The sequence below is a fragment of the Physeter macrocephalus genome, chromosome 21 (assembly GCF_002837175.3).
Source record: "Physeter macrocephalus isolate SW-GA chromosome 21, ASM283717v5, whole genome shotgun sequence".
Taxonomy (NCBI): Eukaryota; Metazoa; Chordata; class Mammalia; order Artiodactyla; family Physeteridae; genus Physeter; species Physeter macrocephalus.
In genome coordinates, this window is record NC_041234.1 from 18,475,951 (window position 1) to 18,491,028 (window position 15,078).

The window sequence follows — 15,078 nt, forward strand, 5'->3', positions numbered from 1 at the left end:
AAAGAATCTGAAATGTCACACATTATTGTCATCTACGAAATAAAATACTGTGCCTTTAAACATAAATGTAAACTTATTTTAAATACTGAGCTTTTTCTCATTAGACAAAATATATTCAATGCGGGAAAGTATAAAAGTGAAAATAAGGACCACCTAATCACCACTGTGACTTTGTTGTATTCCCTTTCAAAATTTTTTCCTTGAGTACACCTTCCCTTCACCTTTTTAAATAAACTTTATTGTGGTAAATTTTAGACATAATAGAATACACTAATTTTATGTAAACAATGGCATACATTTGTAAAAAATATATATATGCATGTAAGCACTACTCATTCAAGATATAGAGTATTTCCATCATACCAGAACAGTTCCTTTATGCAATTTCCAGTCATTTCCCACTATTTCTGCCCCAGGCAACACTCATCTGCTTCCTATCTCCATACACTAGTTTCACCTATTCTCAAATTTCATTTAAATGAAGTCATCCAATGTGAACTCTTTTATGTCTGGCTTCTTTCACTCAGTAAAATGCTTTTGAGATTCATCCATGTTGTTTGAATATGTCAGAAGATTGTTCCTTTTAATCACTGAGTAGTATTCCATTGTATGAGTATACCACACTCTATGCATTCACTGTTGATGAACATTTCGGTTGATGAACATTTCAGTTATATCCAGTTAAAGGCTATTATAAGCAAGATTATAAGCATTCATATGCATGCATCTTTTTGTATGAACTGTTCCTCATCTGGGGTTTGTCTGGTATTTCCTCATGATTAGATTCCAGTTTGCAGCCTTCATAGGATATCACATCTTACCCATCTGTCCTATACTGATAATGTTAATTTTGATCACTCTGTCAAATGTTTTCCATTTTCTCCAATGTACAATTACTATTTTTTCTTCCCTTGAAACTCACACGCAGTCTATGCGGAGACACTTTAAGGGCATGAAGATATCCTGCTCCTCATCAAAACTTCTCCCTAGATTTAACATCTATTAATGATTCTTGACTGACCCAATTTTTATCATTACCATTGCAAAATAATGATTTTCCAACTCCAGTGTTCCCTTCATATTTACCAGTCAGTCCTCAGAATTCTACTGTAAGCAAGGGCTCTCCTACCCCACCCTATATCCATTCATTTATTTATTTATTATGATTGTGGACTCATGAATTTCTATTTTATCAATGGTTCATTATGGCTCTTATTTATTTTGATGCCAAATTGTCCTAGATTTGGCCAGTAGGAGCCGTGTCAAGTTAGTTCCTATACTCTATGAACTGTCCCATCAATTTTTTTCTTTATTCTTTCTTATTTCAGACATAACAAGGTGCTCCAGGCTCATTTTGTAACTATTAATGTAAAATTAATGTACCTCATACCTGGAATCAACCATTTCTCCAAGGAGTCCTGACTCTTTCATGAGAAATGGTATTGGAGATCTAGAACCAGGTGCTATGTGTGATCATTGTTCCTGGGATGACTGCTCCTTGACCCTCTTACTGCATAGAACTAGGAAAATATCCCTATATATACTCATATCTAAATATACATCCAAACATATATATGCACCTGCATATACATATGCATATAAAGAAGTATGCACACATATACATATTTTAGAAATCATGGATCTGCAGTGGCACCTCCAATTTTCGTCCATTTCCACAGGGTTCTCTGTTGCCTTCTACACATTCCATGTTCTTTTTTTTTTTTTTTTTTTTTTTTGCGGTACGCGGGCCTCTCACTGTTGTGGCCTCTCCCGTTGCGGAGCACAGGCTCCAGACGCACAGGCTCAGCCGCCATGGCTCACGGACCTAGCCGCTCCGCGGCATGTGGGATCTTCCCGGACCGGGGCACGAACCCGTGTCCCCTGCATCGGCAGGCGGACTCTCAACCACTGCGCCACCAGGGAAGCCCACATTCCATATTCTTATGTCCGTTCTTCCATAGTGAGAACACGGGCTCCCAACAATGTCATCAGATTACTCACAGGTGCAATTCTATAATACATGTAAAATAGTTTAAAAATTGCTTCCTCCATACCCCACTACAATTAATACATCTTTTAAAAAGAAATCAACATTTGTTTGCAAATCTTCTCTCCTCACAACCCTGCCCAAGACTGAGAATATATAGTCAAATGCCTTGTCCCTAAGCTAATTGGATTCCCCTTTCCTTCCTTCCTTCCTTCCTTCCTTCCTTCCTTCCTTCCTTTCTCTTCAGTGTGGATATGATATTCATTTGAAATAAAATTGAGTTCATTTATTTCCATTTGCTTTTACTTTTAGATTTTTTTCTTCCTCATTCTTGGTGATTTGATTTTATTTTTGACTATGTAAAATATTAACATACATTCAAAAGTAAACAATATTCAGAAAGATACACTCAAAGACATGTCATTCCCTTCTATATCCTTTCCACTCTTTTCCTCCATTATGCGTAACCAACTCATTGTTTTCTGTGTTTCTTTTCGGAAAGATAAGCAGACATATGTATGTTTTCTTATTTCTCCATCTTTCATACACACAAATGATAGCATATGTTTATACTATTTTGTACTTTGCCTTTTTTTACTTAATGTCTTCCCCCTGGAAATCGCTCCATGTCAGTTCACAGAGATTTTCCTCATTCTGTTTTACATTTGCATAGTACTCACTTATGCATATGTAACATAGTTAATTCAACCTCCCTCTCAGATTGGTCACTGAGGGTATCTTCCAATATTTTACAATTACACATAGTGCTCCAATAAATAACTTTGATCATATGTATTTTCACATTGTTGGAGCCATATCTTCAGGGTAAATTCTGAGAAGTGGGACTGCTAAGTTGAAGGGTAAAAATGCCTATGTCGTTCTTTTAGACATCACCAAGTTCTCCTCCATTTGATGTTCTATCATTTTGCATTGTCACCAGCAATCTATTTCCCCCAGTCTCTGCATGAAATTTATATGAAAGTTAAGATGATGCTGTTCACATAACATTATTTTCTAGTTTTCAAAAATCATACTCTATCACAGGCACTTTTACATGTCATTAAAGCTCTTTGTAAATATGATTGTATACAGTTGCATTATAGTCCATTGAACAACTACTATACCATAGTTAATTTATTCGTTTGGGGACATTTAGATTGTTTCTAAATATTAATATTTTACATTAAGTGACAATGAACATTTTTAGTGTATAATCATCTGTGTGCGTAAGACTATATCACTAGAAGAGATTTCTTATTTTTCACTCAGTATCCTCATTTTGTGACATGAAGGACATTGAAGCTTGGACAGAGAGCAAAAAGCTTTACTCACGTGTTTGAGAAGTTCATGCATTCTATGAGACAACTTTAGCGGAAATATTTAGGTAAAACTAAACCATTTACACAAATCTATGGGCAGTAAAGTGTTTGTCAAGTATAGCCATTAATGCAGTGTAGAAGAGTGGAAAACTTTAAAAGAATCAACTGAAGCAGTCCATGTGCCCTCCACAAATAATTCAAAATGTCTTCTTTTTTTTTCATCTGAAAGTGCTGGGTTTAGTGAGCTTTAGGGTTTTAATAAAGAGCTTCAGAATGATTGCCAAGTACTTCAAGTGCTCTCCAAGTGCACTTAGTGTTTGCAAGGATTTTCATTTCACAAATTACTTTGTGCAGTAATTTGAGAAACTAAGTGCCTTCCTTTAAGCACCCAAAGTTACGATACAATCTGCACTGAAAATGTGTGGCCTTGTATTGCCTTCCTATCTTAGCATGGGTCACTCTTCTGAGAAGCAAGTTGAATTTTCTATAGAATTTGCATTTTCTCTAGAAACAGCAGGCTTTGAGAGTGGAATGCCTGCTTCCATTAAAACTGCAACATAACTGTGGCGATGGGAGGTTCTCCCTGTGGACACAATCACCTTATAAGCTACAAAATACTGGCATTTACACTGAAAATATTGTGTCGTTCCTGTTTAACGACATGACTGCCCATCCCTTTGCCGCTGACACATCAGGCCTCCAGCCTCCCTTAGTGTCATGCTTAATAAGGCAGCCCGCATTTAAAACCTGCTGGTGTTTCTGTCTCAAACCTTGCACTGCTGCCTGGCTACCTATCACCTTTGCCCGGGATTTTTCTGGTCTTAAGCCCAGGTTTGTTTGACAAAGCACCTGCCAACTTTAATTCAGGCTGCTTCACCAATCTCACTCCAAATTGCATATTCCTTGGTATATGTTACTATCCACATCAAACAACTGAAATGTTTACATTTGGCCATGTCTGGGCCTAGATCAGGCGATTTACACCAATTGCTCACTGCCATGAGATAGAGGAGCTCACATGTCAAACTGCAGACTGCATCCAGCTGGCAAAAGATTCATAACCTCTGGCTCTAGAACCTCAGAGCAGCTGTCCCAATCAATATTATAGGCTCAAATGTTGACCTGAAGAGTTTTTGTCAAGGTTTGGTGCCCAGGCCACATATTTTTAAACCAAAGAGCCAGTTAGTGTGCCTTTACCACCAAGTTAGAGAATATATTCCTACCTCCCCAGATCCTCAACCATCCCCCTCAGTCACAGACACACAAACACATACAGTTGCACTATACTTTAATTACATTCACGTAATTTGTTAATGTGTGCTTCTCCCAGGCTAAACTGTGAACTCCTCGTGGATGAAAAATGAGTCTTATGCATGCTTGTACCCTTGGGTCTAAGCACATAACCTGGAATAAAGTAGTTTCCTAATTACTCTCTTTGAATGATTAAAGCCACAAATACAGGTGTTAATTCCTTTGAAAGTTTTGTCACCAAGGTCAAACAGGTGTTCAAGAATTATTTCCAAGCTTGAAGAGTTTTTCAAAGAGTAAAGCAGGAGGAAGACAAGTATCAGCAAATCCTGGAGCTCCTATCAGCAGGGCTTCAATCTAATAGCAAATAACCACATCCCTTCTGGTAATGTTTAGGAACTAGAGAATGGTCCCAATTGGTCAGTTTCACACAGGTCTGAATATACACATTTGAGTTGAATTTGCTCAAAAGAAGATAGCTGTGAAGGTGTTCAATCATATTTTTTAGTGGATCTACATTAAGAACTCATGCATTTAATTGTTCTAGAATTAGAGAGATAAACCTTGGAGTTATTACTGTGGGAAATAGATGAGGGTTTCAATTGGGGATAATATTAGAAGGTAACGCTGAACAACAATGAGGTTTGAAATCATACATTAATTATGGAGTTCATCAGCCCATGACTATGGAAATCTTGATATATTTGAGCTGCAACAACAATTTGTAAAAACTCTTGAATACTTTCTGTCCTTCTATTTTCTCCTTCAATATAAGCCTACAAAAAGTTAAGGGTTGGGACCATGTCTTTGAATCTTTAATAAAAAACACACTCTCATAGTATGTATCCAAAACTATATTATTGATTATTTCATATGTGGGTTGGAGAAATAAGAGTAGAAAGATTAAGCATGATAGAGATCTTAGTTCCCTGACCAGGGGTTGAACCCAGGCCTTCGGCAGTGAAGGCAATGAAAGCATGGAGTCCTAACCACTGGACCACCAGAGAATTCCCTAGAATTCTTCATATTGCCATGATGGAGTAGCTGGTATCAGACTTACCTTCTTATCATGAAGTACTGTAACACTTGACAAGTTATTTGAGGCATGTGTCCATGCATTGAACAAGGTAGCTCAAAACTTTGATACTTAAGAGAAGGGAAACACTTGGGGTGAGCCACTTTTCAATCTAACTTTCTGTCTGGGGGCACTTTTCAAGATACAGGACAGGGAGGTGGAGCCCAAGTGGACTAAGAGGGGAGAAACAATACCAATAGTGATTGATCTCTTACCAGAAACAATGGTTGTCATAACATTATAGAACAACATCTTTAAAATGCTGGAAGAAAAAGAGAAAGAAAAGACCCTTTCAATTCAGAATTCTAGATCCATTGAAAATATCCTTCAAAAAAGAGGATGATAAAACATAAGAAAAATATTTGTGACCCTGGATTAGGCAAAGATTTCTCAGATGCAACACCAAAAGCATGATATAAAAAAGAGAAAAATGATAAATTGAACTTCATTAAAATTAGGCATGTTTGCTCTTAAAAGACATTGTTAAGACAATGAAATGACAAACCAAAGACTAGGAAAAATATATGCAAGTCACATATCTGAGAAAGAACTTATATCTAAAATATATTAATCAAAATAAATAATATGAAAAAAAAAGCTTTGAACAAATACGTCACCAAAGAAGATATACAGATGGCAAATTAGTACATAAAAAGATACACAATATATTTAATCATTAGGGATTAATCCAAATTAAAATCATGATGACCTATTAGAATGGCAAAAAAACTTCTAAGTTCTAGCAATGATGTGAAGCAACTGGAAATACATTGCTAGAGTAAATGTTAAATGGTACAACCACCTTGGAAAATAGTGCAATGGTTTCTCATAAAGTTAAATGTACAAATTTACACAAGTGAAATGAAAATGTATGCTCACACAAAAATCTGTTCACGTTTGTCTATGGTGGCTTTATGCATAATCAACAAAATTTGAAACAACACAAATATTTCTCAAATGTAAACAAATTGTGGTATATCCACAGCATAAATAAATACTATTTAGCATAAAAAAGAATGAATCATTCTTTTAATTTAATTTTTATTTTATATTGGAGTATAGTTGATTTATTACCATGTTGTTTTAGTTTCAGGTGTATAGCAAAGTGACTCAGTTATACATATACATATATCCATTCTTTTTCAGATTCTTTCCCCATATAGGTTATTAAAGAATATTGAGTACAGTTCCCTCTGTTATACAGTAGGTCCTTGTTGATTATCTATTTTATATATACCAGTGGGTACATGTCAATCCCACACTCCCTAACTATCCCTTTCCCCCACCCTTCCCCCCTGGTAACCCTAAGTTCATTCTCTGTGAGTCTGGCTCTATTTTGTAAATAAGTTTATTTGCATCATTTTTGTTTTAGAGTTCACATATAAGTGATATCATATGATATTTGTCATTCTCTGTTTGACTTACTTCACTTTGTATGATAATCTCTAGGTCCATCCGTGTTGCTGCAAATGGCATTATTTGATTCTTTTTATGGCTGAGTAATATTCCGTTATATATATGTACCACATCTTTTTATCCATTCCTCTGTAAATGGACATTTACATTGCTTCCATGTCTTGGCTATTGTAAATAGTGCTGCAATGAACATTGGGGTGCATGTATCTTTTTTTTTTTTTTTTTTTTGCGGTACACGGGCCTCTCACTGTTGTGGCCTCTCCCGCTGTGGAGCACAGGCTCCAGACGTGCAGGCTCAGCGGCCATGGCTCACGGGCCCAGCCGCTCCGCGGCATGTGGGATCCTCCCAGACCGGGGCATGAACGCGCGTCCCCTGCATTGGCAGGCGGACTCTCAACCACTGCGCCACCAGGGAAGCCCAACATGTATCTTTTTGAAGTATGGTTTTCTCTGGATATATGCCCAGGAGTGGGATTGCTGGATCATATTGTACTTATTTTTAGTTTTTTTTAATCTTTATTGGGGTATAATTGCTTTACCATGGTGTGTTAGTTTCTGCTTTATAGGAAAGTGAATCAGCTATACATATACATATATCCCCATATCTCCTCCCTCTTGTGTCTCCCTCCCACCCTTCCTATCCCACTCCTCTGAATGAGATCCTTGCTGGGTAGAGTAGTCTTGTTTGTAGGTTTTTCCCTTTCATCACTTTAAATATGTCCTGCCACTCTTTTCTGGCTCGCAGAGTTTCTGCTGAAAGATCAGCTGTTAACCTTATGGGGATTCCCTTGTATGTTATTTGTTGTTTTTCCCTTGCTGCTTTTAATATTTTTTCTTTGTATTTAATTTTTGATAGTTTGATTAGTATGTGTCTTGGTGTGTTTCTCCTTGGATTTATCCTGTATGGGACTCTCTGCACTTCCTGGACTTGATTGACTCTTTCCTTTCCCCTAGTTTTCAATAATAATCTCTTCAAATATTTTCTCAGACCCTTTCTTTTTCTCTTCTTTTTCTGGGACCCCTATAATTCGAATGTTGGTGCATTTAATGTTGTCCCAGAAGTCTCTGAGACTGTCCTCAATTCTTTTCTTAAGAATGAATTATTAATGTATACAATGATTTGGATATATCTCAAAAGTATTATGCTATGTGAAAGAAGCTAGACTCAAAGGGCTACATAGAGCATGATTTTATTTCTTGGTCTTCTGGAAAAGGCAAAACTATAAGGACAGAATATACATCAGTGGTTGCTAGAGGCTGGTAGTAGGAGACTGGATTAACTTTAAAGGGTTACATGAAAATATGTTTTGGGTAATGGCAGTGTTCTATATCTTGACTAAGGAGATATTTGACTGTATGAGTTTGTCAAAGCTAGCAGAAGTTTACATTAAAAAAGATAAACTTTACTGTATGTAATTTAAAATTTATTAAAAAATGAAAAATAATAGGGTATAATAGCCATGTTGAGATAAACAAAAACTGAGGGAATTTGTTGCCGGCACACCTGACTTCTCAAAGATGATAAAGAAAGTTATTTTGGCTAAAGAGAAATGATATTAGAGAAAAACTCAAATCTACAGCAAAAAAATGAAAAGTAATGGAAATTGTAAATATGTGGGTAAATATAAAGGCTGTCATTTTCTCTCTTTTTGTTTCTATATTTCTTTAAGAGAAAAATTTTTATAGCATAAATAATAACATTTTACTGTGGGATGTTTAACATACAGTGGAAGCTAAATGTTTGACAAAATAGCACAACGTATAGGAGGGAAAATAGAATTATACTCTTTTAAATGTTTTGAATTTTACAGTCAGTGGTATAATATTAATTCTAAGAAGACTGTGGTAAATTAGGATACATATTATTATCCCAAGAAAAAGTAGGACAAACAGGTATCAATTAAAATCCAATAGAGATTATAAAATAAAAGACTGAAAATATTCAGGTAACACACAAAAAAGCAGTAAATGAGGACAAAAGAAACAATGTGTGAGACAAATAGAAAACAAATAGCTTATAAATCAACTATATTCCAATATAAAATAAAAATTAAATTAAAAAAATAAAAATCACATACACAAAAAGAAATTATATAGAAAACAAATAGCTTAGAAGGTAGACTTAAGTTAAACCACAGCAAAAACTGTCATTTCCACAGACCTACTAGAGAATGGACTTGAGGATATGGGGAGGGGGAAGGGTAAGCTGTGACAAAGTGAGAGAGTGGCATGGACATATATACACTACCAAACGTAAAATAGATAGCTAGTGGGAAGCAGCTGCATAACACAGGGAGATCAGCTCGGTGCTTTGTGACCACCTAGAGGGGTGGGATAGGGAAGGAAATGCAAGAGGGAAGAGATATGGGGATATATGTATATGTATAACTGATTCACTTTGTTATAAAGCAGAAACTAACACACCATTGTAAAGCAATTTATACTCCAATAAAGACGCTAAACAAAACAAAACAAAACAAAAAAAACCTGTCATTTCATTAGGAAGACATGACAATCCTAAAAGTGAATGCACCAAGTAACAGAGCTACAAAATAGATGAAGTAAAAACTAACAGAACTAAAATCAGAAACACAAAAAGCCACAGTCATAGTTGGTGATTTCATTACCCTTCTCTCAGTAATTGATAAAAGAAGTGGACCAAAAAACCATAAGGCTGCAGAATATTTAATCAACATTATCAACCAACTCAACCTTATTGACGTTTCTATATCACCTTAATAACCACTGAATGCACTGTTCATATGCATGTGAAATTTCCATCAGGATAGACCATATGCTGGGCACTAAATATGTACCAATAAATCTGAAAAGACTAAACACTCCCAGGGAATATTCTTTGAACATAACAATTAAATTAGAAATTAATAATAGTAAAATATTTAGAACATGCCCCAAACTTCGGAAATTAATCAGCACTCTTTGAAATAACCCATCGGTCAAAGAATACATCACAAAGAAAATTAGAAAATATACCACACTGAATTCTAATGAAAACATAGCATGTCAAAGTTTGTGGGATGCAATACTTAGAGGGAAATTTATACCTTTGCATGCTTATTTTATGAATAAGTAAGATTTAAAATCAGTGACTAACTTTCCATTTTAAATGCCTTAGACTACCTAATTTCAAGGTTTTCTATGCTACAGTAATTGAGATATTATGGTATTATAAATAGACAAATACCTCAAATGAACAGAATACATCATCCAGAAAAAGACTCACACATACAACCAATTGATTTTCAGGAAAGAACTCAATGCAATTCAAAGGAGAAAGGAAAATATATTCAACAAACTGGGCTGGATAAACTTAATAAACATGGAAAAAATTAACCTAACTCCTTCCTTACATGGTATACAAAAATTAATTTGAGATGGATTAAGATCTAAATGTTAAAGTTAAAACTATAAAAGGAAGCATTACAGAATCCTTGTAAACATGGAGTCAGCAAATATTTCTTAGAGCAGCCATAAAAGAAAACATTGAACTTAAAGAAAAATGATATAGTAGACTTCAAAATTTTTTAAAATTCTGTTTTTCAATAATTGTCTTTATGAAAATAAAAATTCAGTCCACAAAGAGGTTGAAAATATTAACAACACACATACCTGACAAAGGACTTGTGTCCAGAATATATAAAGATCTCTCAAGAATGACTTGTACACACTGCTATATTTAAAATAGATAACCAACAAGAACATACTGTATAGCACGGGGAACTCTGCTCAATATTCTGTAATAACCTAAATGGGAAAAGAATTTGAAAAAGAATAGATACATATATGTATATAAGTGAATCACTTTGCTGTACACCTGAAAATAACACAACATTGTTAATCAACTATACGCCAATATAAAATAAAAATTTTAAAAAGGAATAACTAATAAAAAATGGACAAAATACTTGAACACACACTACACGAAAGAAGATAAGTGAATAGTCAATAAGTACATGTAAAGATTCTCAATGTCATTAGGCATCAGGGAGATGAAAATTAAAACCACAGTGATACTACCACTTTGGAAAACTGGTTGGCAATTTCCTCAACAGTTAAATATACACCACCATTATGATCCAGTGATTTCACTCTTTGGTATTTACTTAAATAAAAATTTTTGTCCAAAGACTTGAATGAGAATGTTTGTAGTAGTTTTATTCATAATGAGAAAAATCTGGAAATAACCAAAAAGTCTACCAACAAGATAGTAAACTGTGGCATATTCATGTAATGAAATACTATTTACCAATAGAAAATGAACTGTTAAAACACACCAACATGTATGAATCTCATAGACATAATGTTGACTAAAAGATGACAGATACAAAACACTACCTATTTTGTGATTCCATTTAGATGAAGTTCTAGAATATACAAATTTAACCCATGGTGACAGAAATCAGAACAGTGATTGCTTATCTGGGGGTGAGATATGATTGGAATAAGGAAACACCAGCATCTTTTGATTTTATCTTGAGTGGCTATAGATTACACATGCTTATATTACATGTGAATGTGCACATATACAGTCAAATATCATTGAATTGTACACTTAGAATAATGTTTATTTCACTGTATGTAAATTTAACTTCAGTAGTTAAAAAAAGTTACAAGTTAATTCTTTGAGAAAAGATATATAAATTGAATAATACAAGGGGAAGTTTGCTCAGCATGCAATATTGTTTTTCCTTCTCTGATTAGCTTGTTTGACCCGCAAATATTTTTTGACTTGTACATGTGAAATCTCAGTGAAAACAACCTTCTGTTCTGTTGCTCTATTGTTAAAAGTTATCCAAGGTCACCAAAGCACATTTATTGATTCCACAGTCAACGTTAGCTTTTAAATAATTGTACAAAAATCATATAACTACTATTATTCCTGTGACTCTAAGTTATTGCTTTTGCGAGGGGGGGGGGAAGATTCTTCAATTTATTTTAATCAGGGATATTGGAGAATAGACCATGCAGGTTATTGAATAAATGCTCCCTAAGATACCTTGTAATCTGCAGTGCTGGATAAAAATCAGAGAAAAATCCTTGAACTATGTTAGTGGTTTGGGTAAAATGAATTCAAACTTATTTTTAAATTACTTGGAGAGGGAATTCCCTGGCGTTCCAGTGGTTAGGACACGGCACTCTCACTGCTATGGCCCAGGTTCAATCCCTGGTCAGGGACCTAAGAAAAATTACTTGGAGAATTATCCCACACCTCTCTATTTAACATGTCCTGAAGAAGATGTGATAATTTGCAAATGTGGCTGTTTCTGGAGGAAATATCAAGTACTCACAACTATTTGCAGTACTTAGATACAGCAGATCAGAGGATTTTGACACAAATAATATAACTAGGCATGACATCAGTAATTCAGCATGGCAGGTTGCTGAAAATTTAAAGGGGATACCATTTGTTGTCCTGATTAGAATGCCATCATTCATCTGTTCTAGCTAATCTCAACAAGGAAAGGTATGGGGAAACTTAGATGTCTGCAGCTTTCAGAAATTGGTTCATCTGTTTCCAGGCTAAGTGAATTATTTATCAGTGACTCAGCACATCTCTAGTGTCTGAAGGCACATTGCACAAATTTAAAAGGAGTTTTTATTTCTGCAGCCAGGAAACAAATCCAATTAAAATAAACAATTTGGAAAGACTTTTATTTCTGAAAGTTATGAATAATTTCTTCAGTATAAAAATTCAGTGTCTGCATTTTATGAACCACTTTGTACTTGGACTCCAATGCATTTTTAGTACTCGCCTTTTCATATGTTGAATGGCATGAACTACTATTAAATGCCCATGTGTTGTAAATAAAATCTTGAAGATATTATTTTTTATTATTATTATATTTTTTATTTTGGCTGCACCACGCAGCTTCTGGGATCTCAGTTCCCTGAGCAGGGATTGAACCCGGGCCACGGCAGTGAAAGCACCAAGTCATAACCACTGGACCACCAGGGAACTCCCTTGAAGATATTAGAATAGAAAATAAAACAGAATGGAAAACGGCTGAAGCCACACTTTCTCTTTCCTAACAGAACCTCAGTTTTGTTTAGGTACCTACTCCTTTTCTAGCTCCAGAAGGAGTTCCTTTTTGCCAATGGAATAAGAGCAAATAATTTCTCTTGGTTATTCTTCTTGCTCCATATAGGCCATGTGACCTAAGTTGGACTTATCAGAATAAATTTTATTCCATGTTTTGAGGAGAAGTTACTCTCTTTAGTTTTAGTGAACAATAAGTACCCCTGGTTGCCATTGGCATTCTCTTGAAAAGAAACTGTTGTTAAGGAGAACAAACTAGAGAGATGGATATTTTATTGAATCATTAAATCACTGATGTTTCTGTACTTGACCCTGCACTACCTCTAGTCTTCCTGGTATGCAAGGATATACATTTCCTTATTGTTTAGGAAAGTTTAATTTAGTTTTTTTACCAAAAAAAATTTTTTTTCTAAGCAACATGGAAGCATCTCATTATCTGTACTTAGGCCTTGATTCACAGTAAAATACTTTGTCATTCCACTGAGTTTCAGGCTAAAATAGGATATGCATAGTTCGTGGTTCTTGTCTATATCACAAGCAACAGAAAATAAGTGGAGATGTTTTGTTTCATATGCTGTAATCTAATTCTGAAGTGGTTTACCAAACCATCTCCAGGAATATCGGAAGATAGCATTTTTGGTAGCTGAGAGACTCTAAAATCCTCTAAATTATGGAAAACTTCAAGACAAAGCCTCAAATATTAAAATTTCGCACAAGAAACACAACTGTGGATTGAAGAGGGTTGGACTGAAGTATAGCAATTTTAAAATGTTGAGATTCAAGAAGTAATTTCTATTATATCTGCTCTCTGATTTTTGAATGGTCATAGATGGCAATGGCCTTATTGAAGTTTTCTGTACTGTTGGGGAATTGTGATTCAGTTTCACTGCAGAGCATGAGATACTGATGAAAAACAGAATGGAGATTTTTTCTCTTAAATGTGAGAAGTAGGAAAATATAACCTGTGCTTAAAGTGTTATCAATACAGAGATAATTTTACAATCTGAACTTAACCTTCCAAGTCAGGAAAATGAAAATCAGTCAATGCTAAATAGGAAAGGATTTAGACTACTGTGAGATGTACAGAAGAATAAAAGATGGGAAAGAAACAAAATCCTGAAGAAAAAAAGCACAATCTTTATGATCCATGTAGCAGAATATCAAGATTATTATTAAAGCCATAAGAAGCGTTCCAGTACAGTACAAGATGGTGACATAGGAGGCTCCTGAACTCACCTCCTCCCATGGACATTGGACATACCGATCTATAGCTACACACGGAGCAATTCTCTCTGCAAGAGATCTGGAAACTAGCTGAACAACTACACACTGAGTAAATGAGAAAATACCCACATCACCCACATTGAAGTGTATAGGAAAGTCTGAGACACTCTCGCACAATAAACCCCACCCCTGGCACAGAACCATACAATCTGGAGGGATCTTCCAACTCCCAGCTTCTCCCTGGGGAGTGAAGGGTTTGGATCCCACACCTAATGCCCCAACTTTTAAGACTCCCGCATGTGGAACAGGCCCCCAAAACACCTAACCCTGAAAACATGTAGGGCTTGCATCCATGAGACCCGGAAGACTATAGTCAAAAAGAAACATTTCTTGACAGGCTTCTGTGAACTTGCCATTGCTGTTTCCCAGGGCTCAGCACAGAGGGAGCAGGCAAAAAAAAAAAAATCACATTTCCCAGTCTTTCCCTGAAAGAGACCTATTTGCATACTTTAAAAATTGCCCCTTGAGGATCAGGCTTATAATTTAGCACACATCTAGGAGCTGACTACGATCCTCCCTGTTGAACAGGAAGGCCAGAGACACCACCTTTGCCTTATCACTTGAGCTGACAACAAATCACCAATATCCCCCTGAAAGGAGCTTGTACACACATCTGGTACACCAGCTTTTGTGGCTGCTGCTCAAGAGACAGGCCCCTGGATCACCTATCTCTGATAGCCAATGGGGCTTG